The sequence below is a fragment of the Triturus cristatus genome, chromosome 8, assembly GCF_964204655.1.
Source record: "Triturus cristatus chromosome 8, aTriCri1.1, whole genome shotgun sequence".
Taxonomy (NCBI): domain Eukaryota; kingdom Metazoa; phylum Chordata; class Amphibia; order Caudata; family Salamandridae; genus Triturus; species Triturus cristatus.
In genome coordinates, this window is record NC_140591.1 from 1360741978 (window position 1) to 1360762457 (window position 20480).

Here is a 20480-nt window from a genome sequence, read left to right on the forward strand (position 1 = left end):
CTTTAAACATATATATATTCACTTAAAAAACCATAGGTTTCACACATGTTATAGTTAGCTGGATATTTCACTCATAAAAAACAAATGAAATTCCCCCGTTATAGTTAGTTCAGATAACTATAACTCGCGCGCCCGCAATCCACTGCACATGATGTCACATATTACATCACTCATGACATGGTCAGTGGCATCACTCATGACATCACTGATGACATCATCCTTGTGATAGAGTGGCGGTCGCGCGAGTTATAGTTATCTGAACTAACTATAATGGGGGAATTTCATTGGTTTTTTATGAGTGAAATATCCAGCTAACTATAACATTTGTGAAACCTATGGTTTTTTAAGTGAATTTGCAAGGTTTTTTAAATGCTAATTCCTAACTATAACGTGTGTGAAACCTATGGTTTTTTCAGTGAATTTGTACGGTTTTTTAAATGCTAATTTATTTATGTATTTTTTTTTTATATATATTTATTTTACAATAAACTACGTATTAAAAAGTATTTTATTTTTTTTGGTTTTCACCCTGCGATTTCTTTTTTTTTTTTTTTAATATTTTTTTTTTTGGGGGGGGGTTTCAGGGTGCGCGCACTGTGCGCGCACCCCCGTGATTTTTAAAAAAAAATAATTTTTTTTTGCCTTCGGGGTCCTTCAGGGACCCCCTGACAAAGGCTAGGGGGTCAGGAACTCTCTACCCTGCCCCCTTTTCACGTTCGCCACCTTCCTTTTTCACTCTCGCACTGAAAACAAACAAAATGGCGGCCGACACTTCCTGATTTCGACCGATTCGAACGTTGACTAACATGTAACCACCAATCAGAATTACGCTCGCGCACGTTAGGGTGCTCGCACGGTGCTCGCACCCTGCGCGCACCCTGCGCGCGTATAGATATATATATGCTTTTAAATGCTATTTTCTCCGGAAATACTGAACAGATTTACACCAGACCTGCAAAAGGCACTTCCTTGACCTTATGGCTACCTCTCTGCCAAATTTTAAGTAATTCTGTTCAGCCGTTCGGGCTGTAGCTGCGACTAAAGGTCCTATGGAAAAATGCATGGGGAAAACGCGTTTTGGGACACCCCTTTTTTCTCGGCCCCCGCTTGACGAATCACCCCGAAAATTTTAGGGTAGGAGCTGAACGGAGCGCCCCATTAGTTTTGAAACTTTTGCGAGGATTCGTCAACCGGCGCCAAAGTTATTCAAAATAGAATTTTGAGATTTCCTATGGAAACACGGTCCTAACTATAACTATCTACTGGCGACCGCCAGTAGATAATATATATATATATATATATATATATATATTACTTTTCACAAGTGTCCAAAAGACGAGACTCACTCGCACCAGAAACCATCATTTGCAGCGCACCAACAGGCCAACGTGTCAATTCCTTTTAATGTCTATGCCCAACGCGTTTCAAATTTTACATCCTTGTTCACGGGCCAGCATCATTTGAGTGCAAGTTTACATTAAGGGACTCACCATTAGGCCTGGGCGAAGCACTACGCTACGCTCGCGTAGTTTGCGAAGTTCGCGCTACTTCGCACTACGCGAACTGCACGTAGCACAGTGCGAACACGCGTAGCGTAGTGTTGCGTAGTGCTGCGGTCATTTTTTGCTTGCTCGCGGTCCTCAACGTCAAGTTGGCGACCGCGAGCAAGCAAAATGACATCCTGGCGAGACTTTTTCCTTGTTCGCGATCGCGAGCATGGAAAATAAACCTCCCGGCGAGATTCACAACGCGAGAAGGTCAGGTTTCTCATTGCGAGGGGTCGCGTATGCTCGCGACCGCTCGCGATGAGAAACTACCAGTTCGCGTTGAGAAAGCTGCAGCTCGAGGAAAAATCTACTCGAGCAGCAGAAAACTACAGCTCGCACTGTGCAAGATGCCATTTTCAATGATTGCACAGTGCCGGTTGCTTGTCCGCACTGTGCAATCATTGAAAACAACATCTTGCACAGTGCGAACATGTTACTTCGCAGTTCGCGAAGTGCTACGCGTAGCTCGCGTAGTGCGAACTTCACTTTGCGTAGCTTCGCGAAGTGCTACTTCGCGAACTACGCCCACCCTTACTCACCATAAATAACCACACGTAGTGTCCAAAAGACGAGACGCACTCGCACCAGAAATCATCATTTGCAGCGCACCAACAGGCCAACGTGTCAATTCCTTTTAATGTCCATGCCCAACGCGTTTCAAATTTTACATCCTTGTTCACGGGCCAGCAGCATTTGAGTGCAAGTTCACATTAAGGGACTCACCATAAATAAGCACACGTAGAGTTCATTTACCTCAGGTGAGTAGAATAAGATGCCTTGCCTTGTGGGATTGGTAGTCACTTTGCAATAGTTCTCAAACGTAGCTGATATTTCAATACAATATAAATAACCATGATCAGTTTGAAGAGGCACGATGTCTGAGATGCACTAAATATAGCAATCTGGTGCTCTGCCAGGCTCCATATTCAAAGGGCCCCAGAACCGCCTTTCAGATTGTCGGCAGCGGTGCGACTCCACGGCTTGGACTGCCATCTCTATTACTTTTCACAAGTGTCCAAAAGACGAGACTCACTCGCACCAGAAATCATCATTTGCAGCGCACCAACAGGCCAACGTGTCAATTCCTTTTAATGTCTATGCCCAACGTGTTTCAAATTTTACATCCTTGTTCACGGGCCAGCAGCATTTGAGTGCAAGTTCACATTAAGGGACTCACCATAAATAACCACACGTAGAGTTCATTTACCTCAGGTGAGAAGAATAAGATGCTATGCCTTGTGGGATTGGTAGTCACTTTGCAATAGTTCTCAAACGTAGCTGATATTTCAATACAATATAAATAACCATGATAAGTTTGAAGAGGCACGATGTCTGAGATGCGCTAAATATCGCAATCTGGTGCTCTGCCAGGCTCCATATTAAAAGGGCCCCAGAACCGCCTTTCAGATTGTCGGCAGCGGTGCGACTCCACGGCTTGGACTGCCGTCTCTATTACTTTTCACAAGTGTCCAAAAGACGAGACTCACTCGCACCAGAAATCATCATTTGCAGCGCACCAACAGGCCAACGTGTCAATTCCTTTTAATGTCTATGCCCAACGCGTTTCAAATTTTACATCCTTGTTCACGGGCCAGCAGCATTTGAGTGCAAGTTCACATTAAGGGACTCACCATAAATAACCACACGTAGAGTTCATTTACCTCAGGTGAGTAGAATAAGATGCCATGCCTTGTGGGATTGGTAGTCACTTTGCAATAGTTCTCAAACGTAGCTGATATTTCAATACAATATAAATACCCATGATAAGTTTGAAGAGGCACGATGTCTGAGATGCGCTAAATATCGCAATCTGGTGCTCTGCCAGGCTCCATATTCAAAGGGCCCCAGAACCGCCTTTCAGATTGTCGGCAGCGGTGCGACTCCACGGCTTGGACTGCCGTCTCTATTACTTTTCACAAGTGTCCAAAAGACGAGACTCACTCGCACCAGAAATCATCATTTGCAGCGCACCAACAGGCCAACGTGTCAATTCCTTTTAATGTCTATGCCAAACGCGTTTCAAATTTTACATCCTTGTTCACGGGCCAGCAGCATTTGAGTGCAAGTTCACATTAAGGGACTCACCATAAATAACCACACGTAGAGTTCATTTACCTCAGGTGAGTAGAATAAGATGCCATGCCTTGTGGGATTGGTAGTCACTTTGCAATAGTTCTCAAACGTAGCTGATATTTCAATACAATATAAATAACCATGATAAGTTTGAAGAGGCACGATGTCTGAGATGCGCTAAATATCGCAATCTGGTGTTCTGCCAGGCTCCATATTCAAAGGGCCCCAGAACCGCCTTTCAGATTGTCGGCAGTGGTGCGACTCCACGGCTTGGACTGCCGTCTCTATTACTTCTCACAAGTGTCCAAAAGACGAGACTCACTCGCACCAGAAATCATCATTTGCAGCGCACCAACAGGCCATCGTGTCAATTCCTTTTAATGTCTATGCCCAACGCGTTTCAAATTTTACATCCTTGTTCACGGGCCAGCAGCATTTGAGTGCAAGTTCACATTAAGGGACTCACCATAAATAACCACACGTAGAGTTCATTTACCTCAGGTGAGTAGAATAGGATGCCATGCCTTGTGGGATTGGTAGTCACTTTGCAATAGGTCTCAAACGTAGCTGATATTTCAATACAATATAAATAACCATGATAAGTTTGAAGAGGCACGATGTCTGAGATGCGCTAAATATCGCAATCTGGTGCTCTGCCAGGCTCCATATTCAAAGGGCCCCAGAACCGCCTTTCAGATTGTCGGCAGCGGTGCGACTCCACGGCTTGGACTGCCGTCTCTATTACTTTTCACAAGTGTCCAAAAGACGGGACTCACTCGCACCAGAAATCATCATTTGCAGCGCACCAACAGGCCAACGTGTCAATTCCTTTTAATGTCTATGCCCAACGTGTTTCAAATGTTACATCCTTGTTCACGGGCCAGCAGCATTTGAGTGCAAGTTCACATTAAGGGACTCACCATAAATAACCACACGTAGAGTTCATTTACCTCAGGTGAGAAGAATAAGATGCTATGCCTTGTGGGATTGGTAGTCACTTTGCAATAGTTCTCAAACGTAGCTGATATTTCAATACAATATAAATAACCATGATAAGTTTGAAGAGGCACGATGTCTGAGATGCGCTAAATATCGCAATCTGGTGCTCTGCCAGGCTCCATATTAAAAGGGCCCCAGAACCGCCTTTCAGATTGTCGGCAGCGGTGCGACTCCACGGCTTGGACTGCCGTCTCTATTACTTTTCACAAGTGTCCAAAAGACGAGACTCACTCGCACCAGAAATCATCATTTGCAGCGCACCAACAGGCCAACGTGTCAATTCCTTTTAATGTCTATGCCCAACGCGTTTCAAATTTTACATCCTTGTTCACGGGCCAGCAGCATTTGAGTGCAAGTTCACATTAAGGGACTCACCATAAATAACCACACGTAGAGTTCATTTACCTCAGGTGAGTAGAATAAGATGCCATGCCTTGTGGGATTGGTAGTCACTTTGCAATAGTTCTCAAACGTAGCTGATATTTCAATACAATATAAATACCCATGATAAGTTTGAAGAGGCACGATGTCTGAGATGCGCTAAATATCGCAATCTGGTGCTCTGCCAGGCTCCATATTCAAAGGGCCCCAGAACCGCCTTTCAGATTGTCGGCAGCGGTGCGACTCCACGGCTTGGACTGCCGTCTCTATTACTTTTCACAAGTGTCCAAAAGACGAGACTCACTCGCACCAGAAATCATCATTTGCAGCGCACCAACAGGCCAACGTGTCAATTCCTTTTAATGTCTATGCCAAACGCGTTTCAAATTTTACATCCTTGTTCACGGGCCAGCAGCATTTGAGTGCAAGTTCACATTAAGGGACTCACCATAAATAACCACACGTAGAGTTCATTTACCTCAGGTGAGTAGAATAAGATGCCATGCCTTGTGGGATTGGTAGTCACTTTGCAATAGTTCTCAAACGTAGCTGATATTTCAATACAATATAAATAACCATGATAAGTTTGAAGAGGCACGATGTCTGAGATGCGCTAAATATCGCAATCTGGTGTTCTGCCAGGCTCCATATTCAAAGGGCCCCAGAACCGCCTTTCAGATTGTCGGCAGTGGTGCGACTCCACGGCTTGGACTGCCGTCTCTATTACTTTTCACAAGTGTCCAAAAGACGAGACTCACTCGCACCAGAAATCATCATTTGCAGCGCACCAACAGGCCATCGTGTCAATTCCTTTTAATGTCTATGCCCAACGCGTTTCAAATTTTACATCCTTGTTCACGGGCCAGCAGCATTTGAGTGCAAGTTCACATTAAGGGACTCACCATAAATAACCACACGTAGAGTTCATTTACCTCAGGTGAGTAGAATAAGATGCCATGCCTTGTGGGATTGGTAGTCACTTTGCAATAGTTCTCAAACGTAGCTGATATTTCAATACAATATAAATAACCATGATAAGTTTAAAGAGGCACGATGTCTGAGATGCGCTAAATATCGCAATCTGGTGCTCTGCCAGGCTCCATTTTCAAAGGGCCCCAGAACCGCCTTTCAGATTGTCGGCAGCGGTGCGACTCCACGGCTTGGACTGCCGTCTCTATTACTTTTCACAAGTGTCCAAAAGACGAGACTCACTCGCACCAGAAATCATCATTTGCAGCGCACCAACAGGCCAACGTGTCAATTCCTTTTAATGTCTATGCCCAACGCGTTTCAAATTTTACATCCTTGTTCACGGGCCAGCAGCATTTGAGTGCAAGTTCACATTAAGGGACTCACCATAAATAACCACACCTAGAGTTCATTTACCTCAGGTGTGTAGAATAAGATGCCATGCCTTGTGGGATTGGTAGTCACTTTGCAATAGTTCTCAAACGTAGCTGGTATTTCAATAAAATATAAATAACCATGATAAGTTTGAAGAGGCACAATGTCTGAGATGCGTAAATATCGCAATCTGGTGCTCTGCCAGGCTCCATATTCAAAGGGCCCCAGAACCGCCTTTCAGATTGTCGGCAGCGGTGCGACTCCACGGCTTGGACTGCCGTCTCTATTACTTTTCACAAGTGTCCAAAAGACGAGACTCACTCGCACCAGAAATCATCATTTGCAGCGCACCAACAGGCCAACGTGTCAATTCCTTTTAATGTCTATGCCCAACGCGTTTCAAATTTTACATCCTTGTTCACGGGCCAGCAGCATTTGAGTGCAAGTTCACATTAAGGGAATCAACATAAATAACCACACGTAGAGTTCATTTACCTCAGGTGAGTAGAATAAGATGCCATGCCTTGTGGGATTGGTAGTCACTTTGCAATAGTTCTCAAACGTAGCTGATATTTCAATACAATATAAATAACCATGATAAGTTTGAAGAGGCACGATGTCTGAGATGCGCTAAATATCGCAATCTGGTGCTCTGCCAGGCTCCATATTCAAAGGACCCCAGAACCGCCTTTCAGATTGTCGGCAGTGGTGCGACTCCACGGCTTGGACTGCCGTCTCTATTACTTTTCACAAGTGTCCAAAAGACGAGACTCACTCGCACCAGAAATCATCATTTGCAGCGCACCAACAGGCCAACGTGTCAATTCCTTTTAATGTCTATGCCCAACGCGTTTCAAATTTTACATCCTTGTTCACGGGCCAGCAGCATTTGAGTGCAAGTTCACATTAAGGGACTCACCATAAATAACCACACGTAGAGTTCATTTACCTCAGGTGAGTAGAATAAGATGCCATGCCTTGTGGGATTGGTAGTCACTTTGCAATAGTTCTCAAACGTAGCTGATATTTCAATACAATATAAATAACCATGATAAGTTTGAAGAGGCACGATGTCTGAGATGCGCTAAATATCGCAATCTGGTGCTGCCAGGCTCCATATTCAAAGGGCCCCAGAACCGCCTTTCAGATTGTCGGCAGCAGTGCGACTCCACGGCTTGGACTGCCGTCTCTATTACTTTTCACAAGTGTCCAAAAGACGAGACTCACTCGCACCAGAAATCATCATTTGCAGCGCACCAACAGGCCAACGTGTCAATTCCTTTTAATGTCTATGCCCAACGCGTTTCAAATTTTACATCCTTGTTCACGGGCCAGCAGCATTTGAGTGCAAGTTCACATTAAGGGAATCAACATAAATAACCACACGTAGAGTTCATTTACCTCAGGTGAGTAGAATAAGATGCCATGCCTTGTGGGATTGGTAGCCACTTTGCAATAGTTCTCAAACGTAGCTGATATTTCAATACAATATAAATAACCATGATAAGTTTGAAGAGGCACGATGTCTGAGATGCGCTAAATATCGCAATCTGGTGCTCTGCCAGGCTCCATATTCAAAGGGCCCCAGAACCGCCTTTCAGATTGTCGGCAGTGGTGCGACTCCACGGCTTGGACTGCCGTCTCTATTACTTTTCACAAGTGTCCAAAAGACGAGACTCACTCGCACCAGAAATCATCATTTGCAGCGCACCAACAGGCCAACGTGTCAATTCCTTTTAATGTCTATGCCCAACGCGTTTCAAATTTTACATCCTTGTTCACGGGCCAGCAGCATTTGAGTGAAAGTTCACATTAAGGGACTCACCATAAATAACCACACGTAGAGTTCATTTACCTCAGGTGAGTAGAATAAGATGCCATGCCTTGTGGGATTGGTAGTCACTTTGCAATAGTTCTCAAACGTAGCTGATATTTCAATAAAATATAAATAACAACTCTACGTGTGGAAATCTCAAAATTCTATTTTGAATAACTTTGGCGCCGGTTGACGAATCCTCGCGAAAGTTTCAAAACAAATGGGGCGCTCCGTTCAGCTCCTACCCTGAAAGTCTCGGGGTGATTCGTCAAGCGGGGGCCGAGAAAAATGGGGGGTCCCAAAACACGTTTTCCCCATGCATTTTTCCATAGGACCTTTAGTCGCAGCTACAGCCCGAACGGCTGAACAGAATTACCTGAAATTTGGGGTAGCCATAAGGTCAAGGAAGGGCCTTTTGCAGGTCTTGTGTAAATCTGTTCAGTGTTTCTTGAGAAAATATCATTTAAAAGCATATCAATATCTATTTGCGCGCACCGTGCGCGCACTGTGCGCGCACCCTGCCGTGCGCGAGCGCAATTCTGATTGGCTGTTAGATGTCGGTAAACATTCGAATCGGTCGAAACCAGGAAGTGTCGGCCGCCATTTTGTCTCTCGCAGTCTGAGGGGGTGAAAAAAAAAGGTGGAGAACGTGAAAAGGGGGCAGAGTGGACAGTTCCTGACCCCCTAGCCTTGGTCAGGGGGTCACAGAAGGACCCCCAAAGGAGAAAAAAACATTTTTTTTAAATAAAATCGCGAGGTGCGCGCACCGCGCGCGCACGGCACGCACTGCGAACCGTGGGTGCTCGGTGCGCTAAGCGCACCGAGTGCCCACAGCGCGCGCACGTTGCGCGCACGGTGAAAAACCTGAAAAAAAAATATATTAAATACATAGCTTAGCATTTAAAAAAACGTACAAATTCACTGAAAAAACCATAGGTTTCACACACGTTATAGTTACGAATTAGCATTTAAAAAACCTTGCAAATTCACTTAAAAAACCATAGGTTTCACAAATGTTATAGTTCGCTGGACATTTCACTCGTAAAAAACCAATGAAATTCCCCCGTTATAGTTAGTGCAGGCAACTATAACTCACGCGACCGCAATCCTCTGCTGATGACATCAGATATTACATCACTGATGACATATGTGTCTTTATGAAAAATAAATATTTGTAATATATGTATAGCTAAAGATTAATGGAAGAAGACATGGGTAAATAAGTGTCTAAATACAGTGATGGGCATGGCTCCATCGTGAGCTGTATGAGAAATCAATTGATGCGTCGTGTTCTTGTTGTAGTGCTGCCGTCACCCGGGTCGCAAGCGTCAATGTGTCACTCTGTGAACCAAGTCCCACAACATGGCCAACATGGAAGGTACAGGGAATCACTGACCCTACATTCATCCATAGTTCCACACAAGAAAGATGGTGGACATGACACATCTGTGTGGATGTGAATGTTTATTGCACATTCAGTGGAGTGTTGCAGCTGTAGCAATACAGGGCCATGCAAAGCCCAAATTTCAGTTTTTGGGACATGGTGGGCAGCCAATTAGAGACAAGCTCATTGTCGGAGTTAGGCTGCGCCAACATATGTACTTATACAATCACTCCGCCAATCCCCACGCACTTATAAATTCATTATACACTCTCCTTGCAGTACTCTAATCTTCCAGTCTCTACGTACATACTTGTACAATGACCGAGTCAAAGTTACATAACCAAAGTTTTCTCCCACTGTCAAAGGTAAGTTGGTTGCATACGCTGTCCAGAGCACAATGTAATGTGGTAGGGCCCAGGGGCAGCATGTTGCATACACAATGAACACACGGACACAGATAGATAGTGGAACTGGGTACGGGCACGTGCGCTCGACTCCTTTATATTACCAGGGTCACATGTCCAGTGATGTCTGTGCTGGATGCGTGTGGGGTGAGTGTAAGCCAGCCCTCCGGGAATGGTTAGTGCTGGCAACAAGTACAACAGTAATCATTGGATCAGACACAGAGATTCAATGATAAAGGGTCAATGATTTGTGCTGCACTAAGGTAGGGGCACCGTATGTGAAATAATACACAAAAGATTATATTGTAAAGGGTCCATGACTTGTGGTACACTGAGGTAGGGGCACCAGATGTGAAACTATACACAAAATGTATCATAAAGGGTCCATGAGTTGTGCTGCATTGAGATAGGGGCATTAGAAGCATTCAGCGTGTGCGCAGCTAGTGATGAAGCATGGTCCGGATGGGCCGCACTGGGAGCAATGTCTCTGGCCTACTGGACTGTGTCATCTGCAATTGCGACTCGATCTGAATTGTTGGAAGGCAGTAGTCAGCACAGACATCGAGGAATGCTTTTTGTCACTTCTTCTTGACAAAATCCAAGGACATCGAGTACAATTCTGTCTGCAATTAATAAATCATGTCTCAATGTAAATTGTGAGCTCTGCTGACCGCAGTGTAGGTAACAAAAGATGAAATATGTATGGAATACATTGTCGAAATGTGTAGGTTTTGGGGACTTTAAAGTTAGTTGCCTACTGGACTCTGAAATTAATGAATCAAGACTGAATTTGAATTTTGAGCCCTGCTGACCACAGTGTAGGCCGGAGGCAGTGGTCAGCAAAGGCCCACAGCCACGTGGCGTTGATTTAGCTGCACAGATTGGGAGCATTTGGTTTTCTTAACCAATTATAGTCTCTTACACAATTTGCATCGGTACTAATCTTGAATTGTGAGCACTGCTGAACGCAGTGTAGACCGGAGGCAGTAGTCACATCAGACATCGAGGAATGCTTTTTGTGACTTCCTCTTGAGAAAATCCAATGACATAGAGTACAGTTCACTCTGCAGTAAATAAATAAAAATTGAATTTGAACTGTGAGCTCTGCTGTCCGCAGTGTATACTGCCATTCAGTGTTCCTTTGGACTTGCAGGATGAATTTGGTCATTGTACTAAAGCTAGAATTGATATAAAAAAGTTCTTGAAGCAAGGATACTAAAAGGATATTATTTAGGTTTCGAAGACATTGTAGTTTGTTGCCTACTGGACTCTGTAATTATTGAATCAATACTCAATTTTAATTGTGAGCCCTGCTGACCGCAGTGTAGGCCGGAGGCAGCAGTCAGCAAGGGCCCATAGCCACGTGGCATTGAGTTGAGCTGCACACTTAGTGGCACCTGAAGCAACCAGCATGTGTGGAGCCTCTGATGATGCGTGGTCCGGGCGGGCCGCACTGGTAGCAATGTCTTTTGTCTAATGAATTCTGCCTTAGTAAGGCTACGTGGTGATATCTTGTGGTGCAGTTAGTTAGTGGCACCTGAAGCACTCAGCGTGTGCGCACCCTGCGATGATGCGTGGTCTGGGTGGGCCACACTGGTAGCAATGTCTTTTGTCTAATGAATTCTGCCTCAGTAAGGCCATGTGGCAGTGACTTGTGGTGCAGTGAGTTATTGGCACCTGAAGCACTCAGCGTGTGCGCACCCTGCGATGATGTGTGATCCGGGCGGGCTGCACTGGTAGCAATGCATTTTGTCTAATTAATTCTGCCTCAGTAAGGCCACGTGGCAGTGACTTGTGGTGCAGTGAGTTAGTGGCACCTGAAGCACTCAGCGTGTGCGCACCCTGCGATGATGTGTGGTCTGGGAGGGCCGCACTGGTAGCAATGTCTTTTGTCTAATGAATTCTGCCTCAGTAAGGCCAAGTGGCGGTGACTTGTGGTGCACTGAGTTAGTGGTACCTCTGGCGTTCGGCGTGTACGCAGCATGCGATGATGCGTGGTCTGTACGGGCCATACTGGGAGCAATGTGTCGTGCCTACTGGACTGTGTCATCTGCCATCATGACTCCATCTGAAATGTGAGCCCTGCTGTCTGCAGTGTAGATTGAAGGCAGTAGTGTGTACAGCTGTAACTCTGCGTTGCTGTGCCGCTGTGTTCGTAGTGGGCCTGTGTCGAGGAGGCCCGCGGTCATGGCGGCAGCCATGTGGCAGGGTGAGGGTGGCCGCTCTGGCAGACGCGTTGGCCTTCACACAAGTGAACCACGCCCAGAGCCCTGGCCTATTTATTCACACTTCTGTGCCGGAGTGGCGTACATTGGACCAGCCCACTGCACTTCTGCTTACAGGGAACAATGACACAGGTACATAACCGATATCTTCCCCACTGCCTGAGGTAACATGGTTGCGTCCACTGTCCACAACACTACAAGCACCAGCAGTATATGTACACATGGAGAGGTTTGTGCTCTGCATAGTGAGGTCTGTCCATCACATCACCGCTACACTTGGTATTGTGTGCATTATTTTTGGTGGGTGACTTGCGTCCTTCAAACATGTTTCGTTGCCACATCTCGCAACATTCAGGTATTGTGTGGCTGAGGAGCCATGCTGTCTTTGGAAGTTGGAAGACACGAAATTCTAAGGGTTCGTGTTGGTATTAATCCTTGGAAAACGTAAGGAAAAATAAAGGCAGTATTGATCCAATCAGATGGCATTTGTAAATGCGGCCTAGGAATAAGAAATGGTACTTTGCATATATTGCTTGATTGCACACTGACTTTAGCAATACGGAAAGTATTTTTATGTCCAATATTTTTTAAATACAAGGTGAACTCACGTGCCCAAGTAGTTTGTCTACTTACGGATATGCCATATCTAGATATTACAATTGCATTGGGAACATTTCTGAAGGCAACAAAATACTTTGTAAGGGAGAAATTAAAGGTGGGGCGTTGATTTTAAAAGCTTTTAGTGTTCTTCCATTAACGTGAATTTTATGGATTTAGGTTTTCGTAAATTGTGCTAAATGAACTATGATTGTTTCAGGGGGTTATATTTGCTCCTCTGTAGGTTAAATTGCTTATTTATTCTTTATAGAACTAATATTGTTATCACTATGCGGATCCTAATCATGTTTTATGTATTGTTTAAAGACTATGGTCTAAATAAACATTGTTTTATCTCTCTCTCTCACTCCTTCACCCATACAGTCACTCATACATGCAGTGACTCATCAATACAACACTATTATAGGTACTCATACACCTATGCAAACACTCACACACCGCCACTCATCCAGAGTTACTCACACATCTAGTCAGTCATGCAAAGAATCCATCACACTTCTATTTACTCAGCTATACAGTTATACACACACAACCTCACTTATTCATAGTGATATAACATATACTTACTCTCTTATACAATCACTGATACAAGTACACATTCATCCATACAGCACTTTCACAATCACTGACTCTCACGTATAGTCATTTATATACTCCAACTCTCTCATGCACTGTGTTTTACATATGTAGTTACTTGGACATGTAGCACTGAGATATCCATTCACTCACCAACACACCCATACACACACTCACCCACCCATACAGCTGTTTCCACATGCAGTCTTGAACCCATACACCCAGTGAATAAAGAACTCACACATCTATGCACAAAGTCACACACCCCCCACACACACACTCAGGCACCCATACAAATACTCAGGCAACCAAACAATAACCCATATAGACACTCATGTAGCTACTCATCAACCAATGCAGCAGCTTACACAGCAATAGACAGACTGATACAGACATTCACACAGTTTAGTCAATAACCCATGAATTCAGTAAGACACATTTAATCACTGACTTATGCAGTCAGTCACACACCTACTAAATCTTCCATCCACTCACTTATACACCCACTCATTCTTCAATATACCTTGGCCAATATACTTATAAAACCTATTTAAACTTTTCAGAAGCACACCGTCACTGGATGATGTCATCAGTGATGTCATCAGTGATGTCATTTGAGATGTCATCAGTGAGGTCATCAGTGATGTCACTGACCATGTCATGAATGATGTAATATGTGACATCATCAGCAGTGCATTGCGGGGGTGCGAGTTATAGTTAGCTGAACTAACTATAACGGTGGACTTTCTATGGTTTTGTACGAGTGAAATGTGCAACTAACTATAACGTCCCTGAAACCTATGGTTTTTTCAGTGAAAATATATATATATCTATATACTACTTGCGGTCACCAGTAGGTAATTTTAGTTAGGACCAAAGTTTCCATTGTATGTTCACAGAACTTCTCCTTTGTGGTTCAGCTGCTGTGTTGAAATTTGAAAGTTTCAGGGTGATCTGTCAAGTGGGGGCCTTAAAAAAAGGGGGGCCCCAAAATGCGTTTTCCCCATGTCAAGTCAGTGGGGATTTTTCATTTCTTGAAGACGACTACATCCTGAACTGCTGAAAAGAATTACACCAAATTTGGCAGAAAGCTAGTTGTTGGTCCAGAATGTGTGCTTTTTGTGATTAGGTGTAAATCTGTTCAGTAGTATCTATCTTTAAAAAACAATAGATATCTGGAGACTTAAGTCCTTGCAATGATCTCGCAAACCCTACTAAAATTTGATTTGATGTTAACACTTTGACCAGGAAGTGTTGGCAGCCATCTTGGGACTCAGCTTAAAGCCAAGTCCCAGAAAAAGAGTTAAAACAAAAGGAGGCAGTGTAGGAATACCGTACCACACAGATATGGTGGAGAGGTCCCTCTCAGACCCCGCCAGGAGAAAAAGCATTTTAAAAATGTATTTTGATGAAGACTCGCAGGTGGGTTTGCGAATTCACAGATTTTGTTTTAAAAAGACATCAGGGGCTCCCGCGATTGCTATAGAATAACTCCCGATGGGCCAGGTCCCGGGGATTTGTGTAAATGTAGTTGGGGTGCCCTCTCCTATGGCTATTCAAGGACCCGTGGAATGCCCTCTCCTTGGGCCAGCATCATTAACATATGCAGGGAGCCTCACAGCTCGCCTACTGCCCTGGTGAACGCCACCTCCCCGGGGCACAAATGTAATTTAAAAATAATGCAGGGGAGACCCTAGAGCCTCTCCCACAACCCCAGGACCACCACCTCCCTGGTACAGTAACTAATTGATATAAGGGCTGAGCCTCACAGCTCCCCTGCTACCCCGGGGACCACCACCTCCCCAACACTAAAATAAATCACTATTGTATAAGAATGTGGGGGCTCACTTGGCCCCCCTGCTGCCTCGGGGACTGTGACCTCCTCAGGGCACATAGATTAAATAACTATTTTTTTTCAACAATGCAGGAGAGGCCTTACGCCTTCCTTGCAGCCCCGGGGGATGCCACTTCCCTGGGGCTAAAATAAATCATAATAAACAGTGAGCTAAGAGTGTGTTGGTGGGAATGGTGTTAAAGAGACAGACCATTATTTAAAAAGTTGAGGAATTATGACACAATTTAAGTAATGGCAAACTTAAATTTCAAACTCAGTACTTGTGCAGTATGTACATTTAAAAAAACTGAAGCTAAATATAGGTTTGCACTCCCATTTTTTTTTGCAGCTTCTCCGATATCATCATGAACATAAGGAGACAGGAACTTCATTTTTAAACAGAGGAAAGTGTTAACAGAGGATAACCTTTCACAAGTGGAGATGCAGTAGTCTAAAATGAAATACATGATTTCATTTGCTGCCTTTCTCGTGATCATAGAGTGGAAAGTTGAAGAGGTTGCCATTTAATAGTTGCTTTCTTTGAGAGTGTTGTGCTATTCTTGTGCTTAGTTAATTATTAAAAAAATTTACATTAGAAATGAAGTTGTATATTAGAGTTTGATTAGCAAGAGTATCACAGTGATGTAAAAAATATATATCAGATGAACTGTCTCAGGCAGCAGGTATATGTTCATGATGTTAGTACTGTTGAAAATGACAATGAGCAATGCCTTTAAAAATGACAATGGTTTAAATGTCTAAGCATTATGTGCAGAATATATACATCTATATTATTTGCATTCTGGGAGTTATGGTAGTTTTAGTCACATTATTAAACAGGAGTAGTTTAGTCAAAAATAAAAGATAAGAAAATGTGCTGCTTCTGTATATGAATTATAAAGTAGTAATGCTTGTTAGGTATGTATTAGGAAGTGTTTGTCAAAGTGGGTTTTAACTTATGTGACTGAATTGCATATACTTAGATGGTGAGATATGGCTTTTGTGGTTGCAGATAGTTATATGTATGATGAGACTCTTGAGTTCACTTGAAGATGCAGAGAACTATACATTTTTGGAAAGATAGCCTGAAGGTGTATATCTATTATGAAATCACATGTATGCTTACATGGTGATATGTGTTCTTTACGGCTGTTGAAAATGTCATGTATAAGGTGAGGGTTGTGTATTTTTTTAAACATGCTGGGCCATATTCTCAAGGATCTATCGCCAAGTTATCGGCACTTTACCGCAGCCAAAGTCACGATAAATTGGTCGCCCCATTCACAAGCTGGTGCTAACAGCCCATATCACAAGTTTACCTGCGATAGTAGTCTAAAAAAACATCGCCACAGATGACCCCAGCAACTAACGCTAATGAGATGCAGAGTAGGCGTTCCCGTGCAAAAAGCCGCAACAACACCACTCCACAACATTCTCAATGACCAGCCAGATCGGCGATAAGATCACAAATCATGCAATAAGGCGCATTAGCAGCAGGAATCTAACACCTGCTCTGACCTGGTACAAAGTCAGATGACAACCTGCACCATCAAAGGGAGCAAAGCCCAGAGCCACACCTGAAGAACAAAAGATGCCATGGAGCCACTGACCATGCATCCCAATCCCCAAGAGGGCAACAACACCCACCGCCACCACCCTCAGGACCCAAACCCCCCGGGCCCCCACTCTGGGCACCCCCCTTTCACCCCCAGACAAAGATATGTCTCATCAACGTTGCGAAATCATGAACAAAACAATGTGCCTGATGTCGCACAATTACAACACCTAACATACATATGTGTTCAGAAAAATGAGAATCATACATTCATCTTAGAATTGCCAAATAATCTGTTTCATTCAGAATAAACACAAAACAACTATTTAGAAGAGTTGTGGTGGGTCCTCTCAGGTCAATCTGTAAGTCACAGACTGCAAAACAAAATCCTAGATAAGAAGGTGTGTCATGCGGTCATCCAAGGACAGAGAGAGCGAGCGGAAGAGAGAGAGAGGGAGAGAGAGAGAGAAAGAGAGAGAAAGAGAGAGATTGTACAAGGAGCGCAAGGCCAATCGGGCACTTGGCTCATACATGCCAACTGTTGTGTGTGTATCACTATTGCTGCAAACTAAGGGCCTGGCATCAATTACAACGTGAAGGCCACATTTAAAAAATGCAAGCAGTAGTCATATGAACATTAGGTATGAAAGCTCCTTTGTCTCAATACACAAGGCGGAAGCACATCTGAACCCCCGACCTTGGTCTTGAATGCTGCTGGCACTCCCTGCGAGAGATACCATACCAGATCTTGACGACTGCCACACCACGATCTGTGCAAACGAAAGACCAACATGTCCACACCCCACACACACTTGTCCCTGCTTGAGTTACACCTGCATGGGAACCACTTGACACGTAAGTAAAAAACAACCCATACGTCCAAACGATGCACACAAATACGACTCATTGCTCCGAGCAGTGGCATATCATCCACATAACTTCCGCCTGTCAGAAGAGTGCCGGTACCACGAGACCAACAAAGGAAATTACTGGCAATCCTGGGCACGTGGAACTGTACCGTGCACGAATGCTGCATCTGTTGGGATCACTGCCACTGGCAGTGTTGCACATCCGTTACCGTCTGAGTTTCCGTCATGCATGCGTCACATGCGTACAGCCTTGGTTCCACTGTCGATCATGCACATTCGATTGGCCCATGGATGTCTGCCTATCTAACACAATGGTAGCTGAACTAGATTATGACTGGTGTGTGCGCCCCCTGTTGGCCCACGAACGAGGAGTGTAACCGTGACACCCGTGCATGGGATGCCTTGTTATTTGGCGTATGTGCAGGCAGTTGGGCATGGGACATTGCACAACTCCTCGTGTGCAGTGACCACATCGAGGCACACCCCTATTGGGCTGTGTTGGTGAAACAATGTGGACAGAGCACAGCTGACCGGACCAGTTAATGGATTGGCTCATCCTCGTGTTCCTTGAACTCGACAACGATGTACTCTTTGAACAGATTGCCCATGAAGCTGCACTGGCATTCATGGACGAGTAACTACGTTCCTGCAGCCACAACAGATTGACACCCACAGCACAGGTCCCCACACCTTGTAGCATCTTGGAGGAATGGTCATATATCCCACCACAACAGTGGACATGTCTACCTATGCATGGACTCAGAATGCATGTGTGTGGACCTACCTGTGTGAGGTGATGCAGTTCCATGGGTGGGGCTGCACAGCGTCGTTTGGCAATGTTCCAAAATCGGAGAAATGTAGTACAACATGTGACCTTGTAGTACCTTTTCACCTGCTCGCTGTCAGCAGAGCACACAGTCGGCGCAGTTTGGTGGTACAGCACTATGCAGATTCCATGGGCTGTGACGCCAAACATCACTCGTCCAGCAAGGAAAGTGGGCTGCGACCATTGACATCCGTCATGATTTGTGTTCATTATTGCCACCCCATTTCTTGCACCTTGACATGTCCCTAAGCTGCCTGCAAGTGTCTTAAACATTGGTCTGCATGTTGTGGTTCTTGCCTGGCCCCTACCAACACACACATGCTAATAAAGTCTACGCAACTTCACTAGTGTACAACTGTGTGTTGAATACAATGACAAATCGTGTGCCTCCATGAGCATTGTCCGTACATAGGGACGGATTGACTTACGCCTGCAAATTGGGGGTGAGTCCCTATTGACAGCTCCATCTCTGTGAGCCAGACATTTTGGTTGGGATAGTTGCTGGCAGACCTGTGCTTTTCATGTCTCCAGCGATGTGAGTATGGTGTCCAACTTTTTGCCATGTAGATCAAGGTTATCCATCAAAACATACTGTGTACTGTATAAGAGTTTGATTGTCTCTTTTTCTAAGAATGGAGAATATAATTGTAATTGTGATATCTCAACAGCTGGGGGGAGGTTGGAGGTCGGGTTGCTTGGGGTTGTTTTAAAATGACAAAATACCAAATATAGAAGATTTTAAAAAAACAACTAAAGGTTACAGGGACGTTATAGTTAGGAAATATAATTGAAAAAACATGGAAATTCACCTCTTTTACTATAGGAGTGCCATTCTTCATTTTATAACATCGTCCTCTGTAATCAATAGCATGAACTAATCTATTATACTGGAGATAGCTTTCTTCTTTAAAGAAAGACTCTGTACTAGAAATATGTATATATTTTACACTAAACACTGTACAAAAGTTACTTCTACTCACTAATCTTTCTTTCTGGTTTTGACTCCTAATGTACAACACCATTTCGTCAAGAGTCTTCATTCGATTTATAATCAAAATAAACAGCTTCCTCTTAAAAGCAAAAGCCTTATCAACTACTCTCGCAACTCGTTCTTTCTTTTTCAGCGCCTCTCTTCTTTTTCTATACTTTTTCATTGTTGATTTATAACTACTCTACTACAAAACATCCTGGCTCTGATTTCCTTAAACTCGTTCAGTCTCCTGGTTAAGGTGTGTCCATCTTTGTTACATTCTTTCCTGTTCTCGTTATATGGATTTTGTCCACTCATTTTCTTTCTCATAGTCTGAATTTTATTTTCATTATTTTGTAATCTTTTAAAAGTTCACATACATTTTTAAGAAATTGTCCTCTTACCAGTAGCTCTTTTTCCTGTACCACTTTATCTTCATTTTGCCCTTTTTGAGTCTCAGTTATGCATATACACTATAGTTGCTTTGTTTCTTTTTCCTCCAAGCTTTTGTAGGCATTCTGTTTGTAGTTATACAGATATTGTTCTGTAAATAAATGTATTTTTGTCTTTTTATTCAAGCCAATGTACCAACTACTTTACAACTGGCTTATACATAATACAAAAACATTTTTTATGTAATGTTGCAGTTTTAAATCTACAGATGAACCTAGTTACATATCTTCAAACATTTACTTCAATGTACCAAACCCAAACCAAAACATACAACTTAATTTATTAGTTACATTTTAATTATATAGCTCCATCTCCTGCAACACAGCTGCACCATATCTCAGTTCTCGCTTATACATGGTAAAAAACAAATTATCCCCTTTTAGTAAATTTTAAAATAAACATCAACCAACGTGTGAAAGTAAATACAGTGTCTCAATACGGTAAATCTGAAAACATAACATAATAGCTATTTCTGTGCCTCTCTAACACTGTGGCACTAGTAGATTTAAGGTTTCAGTACTTTTTTACTTAGATGTGTTAGATTTAAATGTTGAGAATCACTGCATAACAAATCTGCACATTAATCTGTATCACAGCATATAGCTC